This window comes from Mchenga conophoros, linkage group LG2 (genome assembly GCF_057382185.1).
Source record: "Mchenga conophoros isolate Kocher_MC1m ecotype Shallow Benthic linkage group LG2, M_conophoros_male_GT1.1, whole genome shotgun sequence".
Taxonomy (NCBI): Eukaryota; Metazoa; Chordata; class Actinopteri; order Cichliformes; family Cichlidae; genus Mchenga; species Mchenga conophoros.
The window spans coordinates 21,743,188-21,757,996 of record NC_140527.1 but is presented as its reverse complement, the minus strand read 5'-3'; the positions used below and the strand labels follow the sequence as shown (position 1 = coordinate 21,757,996).

The following is a 14,809-nucleotide window of genomic DNA, read 5'->3' as shown; positions in this document are numbered from 1 at the left end:
ACATTTAATCAGGCTAAAATGAACTTCAGAGATATGTGTGTGTAATTGTCGAGAATACACACATGTACTACATATATATATATATCTGTGTGTGTGTTTTGTGTGTGTCTCCATGTCCAATGGCATTATGTTTGTTAATATCTGTATCCTATAATCCCTTACATGCCTGCACACATACACCCTGTTGTGTGTGTGTGGGCCTGTTAATTTCCACAGCGCTGTTTATATGTTAATGAGATCTGTCATCTAAAACATAATAGCTTTACTAATGTAATCACGGCCATTATCACGCTTATGATCTCTGTCTCAGACATTATGTGATGTCACATGCTTGTCAGCGGCGTTGGGACCCTCTGACGGTGTCTCAGGCACTTCGACAGCGCATCGATCGTTCGCATGCCGCTGACATTTCCTAAGCTTCCCGAGTCAAGGTATTATGCGATTCATGAAATTTAATTGATAAGACAGCCGTGTAATCCTCACGCTTTCATCTTTCACATTTACATGTGCAAACACAAGTGTGCCAGGGCTCTGAATATGTCATACGTTTTTAGCTCATATATGCACATTGATAGAAATACTGTCAGTATTTTTGTGTATGAAGACATAGACTGACCTTTTACTGAACATATGCACGCTTTGATATCATTCTTAAATGGTACTATAGCACATCTCTATAAAACTTATTAATATTAATATTAAAAAGCATAAACTCTGTGCTGTAATCATATTAGATGTTAATTTCAGAGGCATTTTCCTTTGCAGTGACAGAGCACCGTTTCACTTCTGTCACTCAGAGTGATGACTAACAGGTCCCTCTTTAATTTAAAAAGGTACGGGGAAACACACCCGTGGTGATTACAGGCAGGCACAACCTGCTGGGTCATCAGTGAAGTGTGTTTCAGATTTTCAACGGTAATAAAAACATATTTTAAGTTTTTTTGGTTACATGAAAGCACAATAAAATAGCATCTTTTCATGGAAACAAATTCTTCATTTCAGTGTTTTACCACAGGGAGAGTAGTCAGTCTAAACAGCTGCATTCCCCACAGCTGTGACAGCAGGCCATACCTGGCTTTTGGTAGATTTCCTTTGCAGAAAAACATGGAAATGTATATATTCTTAGACATATACTGTGTATAATAGATAGATGTAATCCCAGTGGTCAGTCAGTATTTTGTAGACCAGTTTTGTGCTGTTATTGTTTAAAAAAAAAAAAAAAATCAATTCTCAGTTCTATACATTTTGATTTATGCCTTTCAGGCATAATATATATATATATATATATATATATATATATATATATATATATATATATATATATATACACACACACACACACACACAGTCTTTGATCCTATGCCTTAGCTTTTTAGCAGCTAGCAAGTGAGCGGCTTTCTAAACATAACTAAGTAACTTTTATTGTCTACTGTAAACCTGACTGAGTAGTTTCCAGAAAAACCAACAAGAACATCATAATAGGTCAACTCTTCTGGCAGTTTTACAAATAGGTTGCAAATGTACCTGAAATGTTATGTGTGGTCCACTAATGGTCTTCTTTCAGTTCATCGAGTTTCAGTTCATATTACTTCATATGAGTAATATGAACTGTTGGCCTTAATTAAAACTACAAAAAAGGAAGTCGAAGTGTGATTTTGTGTAGTATGTAACCAATAACCAGTATGACCAATATTGTTAACTAACTTAAACAGACACTAATTGTCACTGTCGTCAGTGGACCTGTGACTCTTCTCTGATTTTATGTCATTAGGATTGTCACCAAAACCAGTATTTATACAATACCTTTCAATACCAAAATTCTGAATATTCTGAGTATATTCATGATTCATGAGCTTTATTGTCAATACAGCAGTATACACAGTATACAGTGTACCGAAATGCTGTTTCACCCCAAGCCCCCCATCGTGCATTTATAAATATATAAAGGATATATCTCCAAGAGATATAAAACCAGGAATTACAAATAAATAACATGCTAAGAATTTAAGGGATAAAAAAAGGTACTAATTACTAAATATACAATACTATAATGATAATTAAACAATACTAACAGTATGATAAACAAAGACAGGACAGAGACAATACAAAGTGGATTGTGCCATAGTATATATATATATTTATTAATTTTTTTTTTTTACTTTTAGCATGGTAAGTACCAATTTTTCCAGAATTAATGGGGGCAGAATATGATTACAGGTGTTTTACCTATCATTACAGGCCGAAGAAGAACAAGAAGGAAGCCTTCAAGCAAAAATTACATTTGGAAGATGGTGAAATTACCATATTTTTAAAATAGCTCTCATTGTTATTGTGAAATCAGCAACGCGTCAAAGATGAAAATGTTTGCAATGGCTAATGCTATATTAACACTTAGGCTAACATAAGTTAGCTAACATTATGCAGTCCCTCATACTGTTAGCAGGCTACACTAAGAAACTAACATTTAATTCTGTGTCTTTTGAACAATGTATAATAGTATTTTAAATCAACGGCTGACTTTTTAATAACGAAATTTATGTTTAATTATATGCAAAAACATACAGTTTCATTGGGGATTGAGAATTGTGTACTTCCACTATTACTGATACCAACAACTGCATTTCACAATCGTGATGTCTCAGTCATTGCATCATGTTTAGGCATGTCATAGATAAACATCAGATAAAAATCTGTTTCCGCCTATGTGCACCATAACAATAACGACAAGTTAACTCTTTGGAGTCATTATTGCAGATATGGTGAGCATGTTGGGAAACAGCTGCCTGTATTCACCCTCCATCTCTCTCAATGGGTGGCAGACATCCAATACGCAGCCAGTTTTTGGCTCAGATTCGGTCTTCACCATCTTGTGGAGGAAAATAGCTTGTTTAGCTGCTAAATGCTTCACTGTGTCAACTAGCCACATGCTAAATTTGTCAATCTGAAACCAAGACGGAATGAGATTGAAGTGGTGGCTCTTCTAGCCGTACTCTTCTCTGTAATTCCCCAAACTGTCATCATCACTTTTTCCTGTTTGGTTTCATTTGAATGCTGATCAAACCTAAATTTCTTTGAATAAAAAACTAAAGCTAGATACTTAATATGTTGTATTAAATATCATCAGCTAACAGTTTGAGTGTAAATATTTAGTCACAGCTACTGTTGGCTATTATTGTCTCCTGTATAGTATCAATATGTACTAATGAGCCACATCACAAAGCCACAGAGTGCTTTTCCTTGTTTTATTGTAGTGCCAGCTAACCTTGCTTTATGGCGCCTTGCAGAGTCAGATCTACCTGTTGTACAATAGGCTGACAACTTGAGAAAACACAAGAAATAATGAATGAGTAAAAGCCAATTATCTCCCCACAGTGGCATAAATAAACTATCATGCTGTTCTTACATGACCTCGTCTACTCTGCTGCAACACTCCGCCTGTCCTGCTTTTCCTTCAGCCGATCTCTCTCTTTCTCTGTGTGTGTGTCTGCATGCTTTTGCCTGCCAGCATGAACAAGCTGTACCGGACACACACAGATAAACACACACACACACACACACAACGACTGCCTGCCAGTTTGTATATGCACAAGATAGACGAAGGAGCAGCATGTGTTTGTGTGTGTGTGTGTGCGCGTGTGTGTGTGCATGCAAGTGTGTGTCTGAAAAAGATAATACAATTTTTGGGACTCCGGCAGCATTACCTCTTCTTCTATGTTGCTATGGTAACAAGCTCCGGACCAGAGAGTGAGAGCGAGAAAGATGGATAGAGAGACCCCCAAGGACACACACACACACACACACACACACACACACACACACACACACACACACACGCTGCAAACATGCCTCCACATCACCTTCTTCTCTCTCTCCTCTTTTTCAGACAAAGGCTTTTCCAGCCAATTATCCGTCCCCGGCACATGAAGGGTTAACAGCTGCTCGGTGTCTGTACCACAGAGATTTTACCTCGAGCCATTTGGTCTTGGCTGTAATCGCTGCACACTATTCTGTGGCGTTACACGTATGCCAGCTATGAGAAACAGCATTCTCTCATTGTGGGAAATGTTAATAACCCCACAAACACACACCCATTAACACACTCTCTAACATATCAACTGCTGCGACATACACTGGCTAAACAACATGCTGTGGCTAATATAGACGTCTGTGATCCTGGACTTCTGATGACTTTAAATTAATGTATGTGTGTAACTTTACATAGATTATTTGCAGGATGTTTTTCGTAAGCTGGCAAATCTCTTGATGAATCCTGTTCTAATAACAAAAGAAGCACTTTATAATTAACTGAACTGATAAAAACACAGTGTGTTTACTAAGTTTGGGCGATATGTAAAAATCTTCCAACCGACAATCGACAGTGCAATAATCAACAATGGGCGATATATTCGCACATGCGCAGACTTTTTGATGGGCAGAAATACAATGGGCTTAACAGACACAGACATTTAATAGACATTTACCTGCTCATTACAAGCAGCCAGTGTTTTACCCTAGGATCCATGCATCAGTTTTAATTTGGATTCAAAGCTGAGCAGGAGGGAGTCTGCTGTATCGTATTACACATCACAACAGAAACCAGACGTGATTAACTTCTCTTAAAGTAAGAGACATTCTGTTAAGGTCTATGGGCCATAGTTAAAATGCATCGTCTATATGTCAATGTACAGTTATACACCTTAAACACAGTTATACTATAAACATTTAAAAGTATGTTTCCCCTATGTTCAAATAGCATTACCATAACAGAGTGAACCTTTTTTTTCAAGCTCTGAAAACACTGACATGATATGATCTTAGTGATACTGCAGGCTGTGTATAAATGTTTAATTACACATCCGAGTTACATGTTCTGGACACCTGAAAATTGTAATTTTAATATTCTCTCACCTTTAAGCTCCACTGTCATCGCCATAACAACAAATGCAGTCTTTGAGCTGGCTAGATGCTAACTCTTTCTGCTGTTTCACGATGGATTAAAGCAGTTAATACTGAAGGAAAATTATAAAGGCGTAGAACATCAACACAAAACAAATGAAGCTTAGAGGTACTGCAGAGCAGCATCATAATTCACTGTGGTTCCATCTCATATTTTACTCTCATATGCACTGCATGTTCAGTGTATACAGTACTGTGCAAAAGACTTGATGCAATCATCATCATCACTTTGGTGTTGCAAAAACATAATTTTTTTCCCCTGTAAAACTGGTTTATCTTTGGACTCTTTCATAGATTCATTTAAATTGGGAACAAATTATGTGTGTTTTTTCGACAGGCTGCTATTGGAGACACAACAGTGGTTCATCCCTTGACCTAGTTGCCTCTTTTACGCTTCAGCGATTCATAGATCAGTGCTAAGTGACTTAGCTCCCCAACAAACTCAAACTGTTCCTTTGAAAATGGTCAGGTACAAAAAGAAAGAAAGAAAGAAAGAAAGAAAGAAAGAAAGTCGGGCTCCTTGAACCAAAGTACAAAACACTGAGACGAGGTTTGAGACATTTGCACTGTATATAAAACAATGTTGAAAGGTATTTTCTGCTTATATTATGTTAATGTACTGTTTAAAGGCAATTCCAGATTAAGTACTGTTTATCTGTACCCTGCAACTGCCGACCTCCCAATTTCCCTCAGATCACCATGCACACAAATCAATAACTCAATACTTAAGTATGTTTACATAGTCAAGTATTAAAACTAATTATTAAAAAGTATTTAAGCAATCAGTTTGATATCAGTGCTAGTGGTGACAGCTGAGCAGTGTTTACGTAGCCTCATCAGCAATTTTGATTTCCCACCTGATGCGTGCTGCACCTGAATCTGCCAAACAGACCTGATGTGATGTGCAACATTCACACTTATCATATGCAAATAAATTAAATGCAATGTAAGATTAATATAGTTTGCAGTTGACATACACAGGGCTGTTAGTACCATAGCAGGCCAAATTGAATTAGTGCATCCTGAATCAGTGTAGCAATATAAGCAGTCCATGCATCACTGCAATGGGGAAAAAAGTATAGGGCTCAACAGAGCGGCAGGACTAGAGTCATTTCAATGACACAAAATAAAAGAAATGACCTTTCTGGGAACTTTTATTTATTTATTTTATCCCCTACACCACAGAGTGTAATTTATAGAGAAAGTGCAGAGACATTTCAAACACAAAAACCCCGGTGAAGCGCACAGACCAGCGACGCTGACCAGGCAGCTGCTGGGAGTCTAATACAGACAGCTGTCAGGGATCTTCTGTGAACACGTTAATCTGCAGGTGTATGGAAATTTTTTGTCATTTATCTTATCCCCGATGGCTCTACCTTCAGCAGGTATGAACTTCTTTAAGAGGCTACAGTACAAAGCTGGTGGCTTCATGAACCCACTTCAGTGTGCTTACGGCTAAGACAGGCGCAGGTGACACAGGTATCACCCCCACTCATTCACTCAAATAAAAGCCGGGCCGGGCTGCCGTTTGTTGACTTCTCAAGTGGTGGAAGTCCATTGTGCCTACAGCTCTTAGGCTGAATGTAAACCCTCTGCTGATCCAGTGGATTCAGTCTTTTCTAACAGCGGGTCAGATTCAATGGGCACTTTACACACTGTATCGCTATCACATCTGTCACTACAGAAAAACCCTCAGGGTTCTGTACTATCATCGCCTCTGTTTACTTTGCATACAGATGACTGCAGGAGCACAGAGCCCGATATGTCGTCTGAAAGACTGTGATGACAGCGTAATCCTGAACGCATTTAAGAGGCTCCTGAGTGCCAGTGGTGCTTTGGCTTCCTGGTGGAAAAGCAATCACCTCAATCTCAAAGTGTCTAAAACAAAAGGCACGGTTATTGAGTTCCTGCGTAACCTTACACTCCCATCGAATTTGACAGTGGAAAGCAAGATGATTCAGCAGAGATATGTATGAGTACTTGAGCTGTGTAACTGTCTACGGGCTCTACTTTTAAGAGCAATGATGAACAGATGCTCTTAAAATGCCAAAAGAGACTCTTCTTGAGAAAATGAAGATGTCTGTTATTGCAAAAGTCTCTGCCACAGGCCTTTTACAGATGTTTTACTGAGTTAATGTTGAGGTTTGAGATCATAGCCTGGTTTGGATCTGTGTCTGAGCCCCAAACAGGGCTGTTAGTGGAAAAACCATCATCCAAGATCTGCCCAGCTTCACAATGATTTACATGAAATGGCTCTTCGGAAAGTCTGAACAATACCTGCAGACTCAGACCACATGCTTCACATTAGGTTTAAACTAGAGCCAGCGGGGCATGATTTTTAGAACTAATGCTGCAACAGGGCCTGGCAGAGTCCCTCACAATCTCACATCCTCTGTCAACAGACACAGGACACTATATGCTGGACACCTTGACCCATCAAAGGTTGTCCTGCTGCTTGTCCTTGTTCCTTACACCTGAGGTGTGTAAGGAAAACTCAAGAACTATAAGCCCATTTATTAATAGCCTACAACATGTTTGCTATATTTAAGTTCATTGTTACCTACAAAGGAATTTCCCAACTTAAGAAAAATTATATCTTATCTCTATCTTATTTGTTTAGGTTTAGGCAAAGAAAAAAAGGTTGCATTTAAGATTCAGTTAAAAAAATGAAACTATCCAGTCTTTAAGTCATTAGCCGTTTCCAGGTCCAAACTCTGTTTCAGGTCCCAAAGTCAAACAAACACTGAGAGTTAAAAACTGTCTAAAATCTTTCATCTTAATAAAATGATCAGCGTTGCTGCTTTACCAGGTGTAACAATTAAGTTTAACATCCAGGCATCCATGAAAACAGAATTTATTAAATTCAACGGAGTTAGAGGTTAGCAGGAAGTTAGCTCGCTAGCTTCCACCTAAGCATGATATAGCATGTTCTGACTGAGAGATTTCTGAAACGAATTCAAACGTACAGCTCCGCTATCACTTCCAACATAAATGAAGACAGAAAACTAAACAGCAGTGACGTTTGTAGGGTTACTGAAGTTGGACTAGCTGGTATATAATGATGTGCTACGTGATTGCTAGCGACACAGCTATGTTAGCTTAATATAAACACAGTGAAGCTGGAGGATGAACGCTAACCTTTTTCCACTCAATAAAAATTCATAGGAGGGTTCCTGATGGTTAGGAACGAATGCAATCACATGGCAGGATGCTGTAAAAGGACCAAACTTCAGTCAGGAGAACAACTGAGATAATCCATCCACAATACGAGGTTAGTCATTAATAAATCAAATCAAATCAAATCACTTTTATTGTCACATCACATGTGCAGGTACATTGGTACAGCACATGTGAGTGAAATTCTTGTGTGCGAGCTTCACAAGCAACAGAGTTGTGCAAAATACAATAATGTAAACAAGCAAAACACAAGAATGGCTACATCTGAAACTAATAAATATATGTACAATATATAATAGTATATGCATTTCTGGATGTGTATACTAAATATTTTTCTACGTGTGTGTGTGTACACATTTTACAAATTAAATAGAGTAAACAATAAATAAAATATATAAAAATATACAGAGTTGAGACATGTGCAAAACAGTGGCATTACTGTACAGTATGGAGTGCATAATGTTAAAGTTCCAGTAGTGAAGCTGAGGTGTCTATGACATGTTCATCAGTCTGATGGCCTGATGGAAGAAGCTGTCTCTCAGTCTGCTGGTTCGGGACCGGATGCTGCAGAACCTCCTTCCTGATGGAAGCAGTCTGAACAGTTTATGGCTGGGGTGACTGGAGTCCTTGATGATCCTCCCCGCTTTCCTCAGGCACCGCTTCCTGTAGATGTCTTGGAGGGAGGGAAGCTCACCTCCAATTATCCGTTCAGAGCACCGCACTACTCGCTGGAGAGCTTTGCAGTTGTAGGCGGTGCTGTTGCCATACCAGGTGGTGATGCATCCAGTGAGGATGCTCTCAATGGCACAGTGATAGAAGGTCCTGAGGATGCGGGGGCTCATGCCGAATCTTTTCAGTCTCCTGAGAAAGAAGAGGCGCTGCTGCGCCTTCTTCACTGTTTTGTTTGTGTGTACTGACCACGTAAGATCCTCAGCCAGATGTACACCAAGGAACCGGAAGCTGCTCACTCTCTCCACAGCAGCGCCGTTGATGGTGATGGGGGTGTGTACTTCTCTGCACCTCCGGAAGTCCACTATCAAGTCCTTTGTCTTTGCAACGTTGAGAGTGAGATGGTTGTCTTGACACCAGTGGGTCAGGGCGCTGACCTCCTCCCTGTAAGCCATCTCATCACCGTTGGTGATAAGACCCACCACTGTAGTGTCGTCCGCAAACTTCACAATGATGTTGGAGCGGTTAGTGGCTGTGCAGTCGTAGGTGTAGAGTGAGTACAGGAGAGGGCTCAGTACACACCCCTGTGGAGCACCAGTGTTCAGTGTGACGGGGGATGAGGTGATGCTGCCCAGTCTGACCACCTGGCGTCTGTCAGACAGGAAGCTAAGGATCCAGCTGCAGAGGGAGCTGCTCAGTCCTAGATCCTGCAGTTTCCTGTCCAGCTTCGAGGGAACGATGGTATTGAATGCTGAGCTGTAATCTACAAACAGCATTCTCACATACGTGTCTCTCTTCTGCAGGTGTGACAGGGCAGTATGTAGTGTCAGGGCTATGGCATCATCAGTGGACCTGTTGTGGCGGTATGCAAACTGTAGAGGGTCCAGTGAGTCGGGTAGTGCAGAGCAGGTGAAGTCCCTGACCAGCTTCTTGAAGCATTTGCTTACGATGGGGGTCAGGGCTACAGGTCGCCAGTCGTTCAATGAGGAGATGGTAGAGGATTTGGGTACAGGGACGACGGTGGCCATTTTGAAGCAGGCTGGGACTACAGACAGAGAGAGGGAAAGGTTGAAGATGTGTGTGAACACTCCAGCCAGCTGAGCCGCGCATGACCTGAGGACGTGGCCGGGAATCCCGTCCGGACCAGTAGCTTTGCGTGCGTTCACCTTCCTGAAGCACTTCCGCACATCCTCCTCAGACACAGCGTGCGCACTGACGTCATCCGCGGTGCGCACACTGTCCGATCTCATGGTGTTCGCTGTGTCGAATCTAGCGTAGAATACGTTTAGATCCTCACACAGAGAGGCCGTGGTCTGCGGTGTGCTGGTTTTCCCTCTAAAGTCTGTGATCGTGTTTAGTCCCTGCCACATACTCCGAGGGTTGTCAAACTGTTGCTCCACCCTGTCCCTGTACTCACGTTTGGCTGCTTTGATCGTCTTCCGGAGTTGGTAATGTGCGTGTTTGTAGTCCGATGTGTTCGCGGAGGCAAAGGCGGTGCTCCGTGCCGCGCGAACATCTCCGTTAATCCAGGGTTTTTGATTTGGGAAGGATTTAACTGTTCTGGATGGGAAGACATCTTCCACGCATTTCCTGATAAATCCGCAGACTGAGTCTGTGTATTCATCAATGTCCCTAGCAGCCACGTGAAACATTTCCCAGTCCGCGTGATCAAAACAGTCCCGCAGCGCAGACTCCGATTGGTCCGTCCAACAGTGCACCGCCCTCCGGGTTGGAGCTTCCTGTTTCAGCTTCTGCCTGTAGGCGGGCAGGAGCAGGATGGAGCGGTGATCTGATTGGCCGAATGGGGCGCGGGGGAGGGCTTTGTACGCATCCCGGAAAGAGGTGTAGCAGTGGTCGAGTAGCCGGTCTCCACGAGTGTTAAAATGGATGTGTTGGTGGAGTTTGGGTGAGACTTTCTTCAGGTTTCCCTTATTAAAGTCTCCGGCTGTGATAAACGCTGCCTCTGGGTGTGCAGTTTCCTCGCTGCTGATCGCGCTGTACAGTTCCCTGAGTGCTCGGTCAGTGTCGGCTTGTGGGGGAATGTAAACAGCCGTAATAATCACTGCTGTAAATTCCCTCGGTAGCCAGAATGGCCGGCACTTAATCATCAGGTACTCCAGGTCCGGTGAGCAGAAGGATTTGACCGGGTGCACGTTCGCATAATCACACCAGCTGTTGTTGATCATGAAACATACACCACCGCCTCTGCTTTTCCCAGTAAGATCCGGTGACCTGTCCGCGCGATGCACGGAGAACCCCGGTAGTTGTATTGCGGAGTCCGGTACCTTGTCCGATAGCCAGGTTTCTGTGAGGCAGATCACGCAGCAGTCCCACATCTCTCGCTGGAATGAGATCCGTGCCCGAAGCTCGCACAGCTTGTTCTCCAGAGACTGCATATTAGCCAGTAATAAACTGGGTAACGGTGGTCTGTTAGTGCGCCGTCTCAGTCGAACCAGAACGCCAGATCTTCTCCCTCTGCGTCGGCGTTTGCGGCCTCCAGGGCCAGAGAACAAAGGCGTCTCAGGTGAGATGAATGGGGGGTCTGGGAACGGAGCGTCCGTGTTGCAAAACTTGAACTCCGGAAAGTTATAAGAAAGACCGTCTTTTATGTCCAGTAAGGTTTGTCGGTCGTACACAAGGAGACATGTGCTACTCGCGAAAAAATGAAGGAAAAGTAAAATTAAACACAGAAAAAAGCTGTTGCTTGGGGGAGCGCGCGACGAGGCTGCCATACTCGGCGCCATCTTGTAAATCAAACTGCTGCATGGGCTGTGCTGTAGTTAAAAACTGAGCTTTAAAATGAACAGTGGTAATAAAAACCGACAGTGATCACTGACTGTTTTTAGGGGCTTGTTTAGATTAAATAGAACAAGATACAAAACATTAAAACATGTTAAAAACACAACAGCCTTAATAAACACAGAGTAGTTTGGATCCAGAAGCAGGCAATAAAAGATCATGGTTTGGATTCAAATATGGTTGCCCCAAGTTCAAAACTCACTTTTTTGTAGTCGTGCCTGTAATGAAAACAAGACTATTTGTTTCCATGTACACAAAAAAAAACCATTGCTTGACGTGACTGTTTCAGGTCTGCCACAAGCCTGAGCTGGCCATTATCAAGTTGATGCAGCGTAGTCACATCTACGTACAATAAAGCTACTGTTTATACACCTTTGTCTCTGCATCAGTCTGTCACCGTCTTATCTGCAGACTTTACTGCTGCCTCCATGAGCTCATGGAAGCAAAGTAGAACTATTAAGTCGGTAGAGTTTTCTGTTGGAGAGACCTATTGCTACAATAGAGACTTACTACAGTCTCTTTAATTAGTTAACTACTATGTCTAAAAAATATAAGCAGTACAAATACAGTAGCCATGCCAATAGCATTAAATAGCTTCAATTATATAAGCCTGTTGTAGTGTACTGTAATCTTCCCACGCGAGGCAGGTTTGGAAGAAAGTGCCTCAGTATGAAGCTCAAAATGTGTTTTATTGACCTGAAGAAAAAGGCATTAAGCAATAGTGTCATTAAAAAACGCCTAACAATAAAGAAAAATGTGACTATGAGCTGTGCTGAGGGCATGTCAACTTAGATATGTGACTCATCCCATCAAAAACATTTAAATGATAAATCTCAGGGGGTAAGCATCCATTTTTTATCTCCTTTTGTTTTGTTTTCTTCGCCTGTCTGCCGTACCTGTGGGCCCCGGGAAAAGGGCCTGACAGGACAGCCGTTGTTTTCTAGGTCAGCTCTTCCTGCATGGCAGACCATCAAGGCCACCCACGTACCTGGTCGCTACACTGGGGATATGATGTCTTAAGAAGCTTTGTTCTTCAACAGATTCAGACAGACAAGGACTTTGTGTTCTGTCAGTGTGAAAACGTCAGACAGGACCTGGAATCTGTTTTCCGTTGTTATCCCTTCACAGGCACAGGCTGGCTCGTGGTGATGTGGCGTTACACACTGACACAGTGAGGTCTGGGATATATATAAAAAAAATCCACTAGTCTAGAGTCAGGCTGAGGGATCACTTTGTCAATACAGTGGCCAGACGCTGGGATACTGCTACAAGGAGGGCATTGTCAAGGAATAACCTACTTGACAATCCATTCAGACATAGTTACAAGGGAAGCTCTTGAACTTTAAGGAATAACTAAACCATATGAAAAATGGTTTAGCATACCTCCGTTTGCTTTCTTTCAAAAAAAGACAAAGATCGATACAATTGCTGTGGTATTTAAGTTTCACTTTCAGACACTGGGCAAAACAGCGGAACTACGAAAAATCATTAAGTAGTTTACAACTGAACGCATTCAAGCTGGCAACGACATGCAGTCCGTTCGTAACAATAACAGTTAACTGCGATAAATTGACAAACTCTGTTGCCATCTATATACACACAAATTCACATTAAACAGAAATTCATTCAGTCCAGTAAGAACTTCATAGTTGCTGTAGGACTCATGTTACTGCAGCATGACACAGGGCTTTGGTAACATTGCTTTTATACAGGATTATATAACCAGAATGGAACCACCTGAGTCAAGTCTGCTGAGACTGACTCAGTTTGATTGTAATGATCTGCTATCTTTTCATTTATGACAAGAGTCAGTGTAGCTGATTAATCTAGCTTCACTCTAGCTTTAGATTTAATGTAAAAATGTAACATTGGCATCAACATTCTGATCTTCACTTAAGAAAGAGAGAAAATAGTTGCAATGTCTTTCTAATAGGACATTAATGAGTGTTGTTGCGGTGTAAATGAACACATAGTCTGATTCTATTTTTAACATCTCTTGGGCCAGGCAGCAGGTAACCCATCAGGTCTCGCCCAAGGACACTTTGACATGCAGACAGGAGGAGCAGGGGATCAGGCCGCCAACCCTGCGATTATTGCTCGACCTGCTCTATCACCTGAGCCGCAGGGCACAGCCGCCCCAAATAAATGTCACTCAGACAAGCCAGTCAACAAGTGAGCTGGAAAGAAGCAAGTATTCCGCATATCTCAGGGGTTACCGAGGGGCTACGAAGCTGCAGTGAATCAGGCAGATGCTAAACAACAGCGCTGGCCTTTTCAAGGAGCTGGCTATGAGTCGAGGCTTCTGAAGGAGCAACACTGACAACATGTATTTTTATTTATTGTGGATTTAGCACCAATTACACCAAATGAAGCTTCATGTTAATATATATAGCACTCTACTTTTTTTAGGGATCTACTTACAACTTCTAAAAATCTGCAAAGACAAAAAAGACAAAAAAAAAATCAGAAAGCAAATCCAGCTGCAGTCTCGCCAGAGCGCTTTGTAACATTATAGAAATCCCCTTTAGTCTCTAGAAATAGGAAAGTCGAACATTATCTCTGACTAAAATAACTAAAGCATGATATTGTGAAATAAATTAGGAAAATATTACAAATCCCCGTGAAGCCAAAAGACTTCAGTCTGAAGGATTTACTCAGATAACATGGTGATTATACTCAGAGAACGAGAGCGATAGAAGAAGAAAACCTGAGAGAAACATATTAAGACGGTGGAATGAAAAAAAGAGTCAACGAAGATAAAGAGCAAAGGAAGGAGGATTGAATTAGCAGCGTACGGAGGGACAGTGGGAATTATGTGTTTATGTGCGAGACCTATTGGGAGGAGGTCTTGGCATTAGGCTTTGTGTTTATCTGTTATTTACAGTAACATTAACAATTTGACCTGGTTTACTTCTTTCTATCTTTTGCGGTTCCAGCCCTGCGGGGTCTGCGACTATTGTTTTTCTTTTTGCTCAGGTTTATTATTTTTATTATTCTCCATCTGCTGTTTCACAGCCTCCCCCTGAGAACCTGTAAACTTGTGTATAACAACATATCTAATGATGTGCAAATGCTTCATAACAACAGTGCTTCTGTTTGCCTAATGGTGGCGCTAAAAATAATATCCAGCACCAGCACCATAAACAGCCGTTGCTGTTAACTCCTTACATACTAATTTACTGTATTTCATTTTGTGCTAATGTCTGAA

General features: G+C 41.6%; 1 protein-coding gene across 2 annotated transcripts in view; it reads right to left on the bottom strand.

Annotated features, from left to right (window-relative positions):
- aff2 (AF4/FMR2 family, member 2) overlaps window positions 1–14,809 on the bottom strand; it is a 207,938-nt gene that overhangs the window by 166,539 nt on the left and 26,590 nt on the right. The window lies entirely within an intron of this gene.